The following is a 3,871-nucleotide window of genomic DNA, read 5'->3' as shown; positions in this document are numbered from 1 at the left end:
TCATTAGCATTTTAAATATTTAAAAATAAAAATAACCAACTCAACTAAAAATTATTTTATAAAGTATAAAAATTAAATTTATTTTTTAGTGTAAGTAAATTTAATTAATTATTTAATTAATTATTATTTAAATAATTAATATAAATTATTAATTAAATAAAAATATAATTATTTAATATAATTTTTATTATAATTATTACTAATTTAATTATTATTTAATTATTTCAGATTTTATATTATTATTTTTTTATAATAACTTGCCAAATGACAAGTTATTATTGGTTAATTTGAGTCCTTGCTTAAAGGGACTCCTTTACCTTGATCCTTGTGCGGGAACTTACTCCTTCTCTCCTCCAATGGTTAGAGTTCCTATATGTTAGAAAAAAGTCAAAGAGGAACTCACCATTGGAGGTGCTCTTAAGACCTATTTGGAGTATTAAAAAAGGATTATTGAACTAAAGATTTGATCTTGGGTTTGGACATGGCGAAAACCCAAAGAAATGATCTGACTGGACCAGCGAAACATGCCACTTGCCACGTGTCCATTAAGAGGATTGAAATTCCATTCTTACCCATTGAACGTGGCAAGTCCCCCTCACCTCGATCAGTAGTGCAGTGTTGTGACTTATGATACTTTTGATGAGAAACCAAAGCATTTGTGTGTCCAAAATCAAAAGGAAAACAAAAAAACACTTGGAACTGCTTCTTTGTTTCGACTTGCCAGTTGCCACCGCAATCTGCTTCATTTGTACTACCGTTCCAACAGGAGGACTCATCACCAACGAAGCTTCCATGGTGGACCCCATGCAAGTTCAATACCATTCCAATGGTTTTCTATTTTTCTGTTGCCAGGTAAATCAAGATGTGCAATCCCTCCTCTAAATATTTAGTCCCAAGGATAATATCTTTTTAGCCCCTTTTCTTTCTCTAAAATAAACGTCTGTTTTTTTTTTTTTTTCAAAATCATTAAAAAAAAAAAAAATTTCTCGAGTGAAGAAATCATTTTGCAAATTTGCTGTTATAACAAAAAATATTTTGTGTGGTCTGTCAGACAACCGTGTGACCACCCCACCACAGTTGGTGAGAACGATCCTCCACTGCCACAGATGGAGACCTCCCAAGAGGGTTCGATCTGGACCATTAATCACGCTCTGATCACACGGTCATGATTCATCAACCAGACTTCGGTTCCTGTCTCCTTAGAACTCAAGGATACAGTTGTACGAGCCTATAGAACAGATCCTGTTCAAGTAAGGTCGTGTCCTTCTATTTCACTCTTTGATTATATAAACGCTCGAGTCTTGCTAAGAACAAGCGATGTAAGACAAACTTCGCTTCCCTTGTTAACCTCATCAGTTACTCTCTCTCTTTCTGGAATTGTATTTATTGATTTAAGATCCCTGAATATATATGCCAATAATGAAATGATGGAGATAGTAATGTTTTATAAAATGATGTAGTATTTTTGGTGCATTATCAAGTAGCGCATGAGAAAGATTGTACACCAGTTAAAATTGCTGTAGAAAACTTGACTGGTGGTCCAAAACCTTTCTCAATCATTTCTCTTATCATATTATTAATAACCTTAATTGCCGCATTGTTCCAACCTATAAGAACTGCATAATCATTATTTGTCTCCTGTTCTTATCAGTTTAATATCTGATACATGGGCTAATAGTCCATTTGAATTAAATCAATTTTTATAGGGAGAGACCAGAGAGTCCATAGTGGTAGTTTGCTACTAAGACTCTCATGTGTTGTCACCTTTGTCTTGCAATATAGCATAGTTTGGTACATTCATCCCACCCAAATCAGTTCAAATTATTCTTCGATGTTAGATTAGGATTTAAGAATTCAAAAAATGGTGTTGATGGATTATAGGGTTCTGTTGTGACAGAATACAAAGTGTGACCCATTGATGCTTTGTTATTATTCACATTAGGTTCTTTAGTAGAAGATCAATCTTCACTCTTATGTATGAACAATTCTGTTATGAAATTCTACCTAAAATTAAAGCTTACAATGGTGAAATATATATATCTGAAATATCAAAACAAATTAATTGAATGCTCTAAAGTAAATTGTAATAGTTTTTACTGAAAGCGAGTGAAATCTGAGCCATTAATCACACTTTGATAACACGGTTGTGGTTCATCGACCATGTCTTTGGTTCCTTAAAACTCAAGGATAAGCGGTACGAGCATATAGAACTGATCTTTTTTTCCAAGTATACAATTTTGTGTTCATGTATATATACACTTATTTAGCTGCATTCATTAAGACTTATATGTAAAATGCTTGTAACCATTCCGGATTTTCTAATAAAGTTGTAAGATGTTTCTTACATAGCAACATTTATCTCTAATCATAGGTCTCAGTGGCTTACTTGAAAAGAACTGTAATATATACACAATTTTTTATATATAATCCCTTATTTTGATCTTATTAATTCCCTTCATAGCAGGATTATGATCATTATGCTTTTTCATGTGGGCAGCCATGATGAATTAAGATGTGAACCCCATACACTCAACTTGCACAAGTGGAAGGAGATCATAACGGAGTCCCTGAGATACTAGTGAATTTATAATGAATGTATATAGTTACACAAGATAGGTCTTCACATTTTGTTTATAGTTTTTTTTCATATGAAATAAACCAATGATTCCCATGTCATGTATACTTTTGTGCTTCTGAAGCCTTATATATATATATATATTCTTGTTTCCAAATCTCAGGCAGCAAGCATATTATAACCCCTCAAGCATTTGTGGAAATGGTTCCAAATTATACAACTTTTGATGTATATTAGCATACATACAGATTTATTAATTAATAATATCAAGAAGCTCTTTCCAATACATTTATCTTGTTACACAAGGTATTAAGTATCAACCACTATTAAGTATTATCCGTTGTAGCTAATTATGCTGACATAATCAAAGACATACCAATGGATAACTTTAATCTTGAGGCCGTTTGGGAAATAGCAGTTTGGGAAGTAGCAGAAAGTTTGGGAAGTAGAAGTTTGGGAACTAGAAGCTACTTTTTCTGACTTTATTCAAAAGTCATAGTACGAGTATTTAGGTCCAATTTGGATAATCAACTTAATTAAGCTCCTTTTGATAAAATAACTTAAACAATAAATGACTCTGTTAAAAATAACTTATAAATAAGTTATTTTGTGTTTGGATTTTTAACTCTAGAAGTACTTATTTTATAGAAATGTGATGAAAAGTAGAAGTATTATGAGAGAAGTCATTTTTTTTAACTTCTCTATAAGCTCCAAAATAGCTTCTTAGAAAGTTGCAATTTGGTTTTGAAAATTGCACCAAACATTAATACTACTACTTTTCATAAGTCAAAAGTTAAAAAAAGTTACTTCTAAAGTTTCCCAAACGGGCCCTTAGCATTATTTTAAAAAGAACTTTTAACTTTTCGAAAAGTTAATTCATAGTTTTTTGAAGAAGTAGAAATATATGACTTCTCTTCGATAAGTTATTCTTTTATTTTCGTAAAAAAAATTGACCTCAAAACAAAAAAAATCTACTTTTATTTTTGTCTCTATAAAAAAATACTGGAAATACTGGTCCCATCACTATTTTCACCAAGGTTTCATCTGCTAGAAATATTGGCCTTCCATTATCATTTTCACGTAATGATTTATCTGCTGAAAATATTGATCCTCTACCACCATTTTAAAACACAATTCAACTAAAAATAAAACAAACGCATCTAAAAATTATAAATAAATTTAGTATTTTTTTAAAATTAAATACACATTCAAAATACAAACTAAATAAAACTAAAATTTAAAATTTAAATTTAAATTTTAAATTTTTGTTTTAAATTTAATATATTTAATTATTAA

The 3,871-nt window shown here is 30.6% G+C and overlaps 1 non-coding gene and 1 pseudogene across 1 annotated transcript; one reads left to right on the top strand and one right to left on the bottom strand.

Moving 5' to 3' along the window:
• Positions 1 to 1,041: 1,041 nt before the first annotated feature.
• On the bottom strand, positions 1,042 to 1,260 carry LOC148554475 (small nucleolar RNA U3). Its single transcript, XR_015886314.1, has one exon. It is a non-coding gene; the product is annotated as a small nucleolar RNA U3 (small nucleolar RNA).
• A 319-nt stretch (positions 1,261 to 1,579) lies between these two features.
• LOC148554474 (U2 spliceosomal RNA) lies at positions 1,580 to 1,802 on the top strand (annotated as a pseudogene).
• Positions 1,803 to 3,871: the final 2,069 nt, after the last annotated feature.

This window comes from Arachis ipaensis, chromosome B6, assembly GCF_059453495.1.
Source record: "Arachis ipaensis isolate K30076 ecotype BB chromosome B6, ASM5945349v1, whole genome shotgun sequence".
In the NCBI taxonomy this organism is placed as follows: Eukaryota; Viridiplantae; Streptophyta; class Magnoliopsida; order Fabales; family Fabaceae; genus Arachis; species Arachis ipaensis.
Note: the sequence above shows the minus strand (reverse complement) of the source record. Positions and strands in the feature narration are given on the sequence as shown.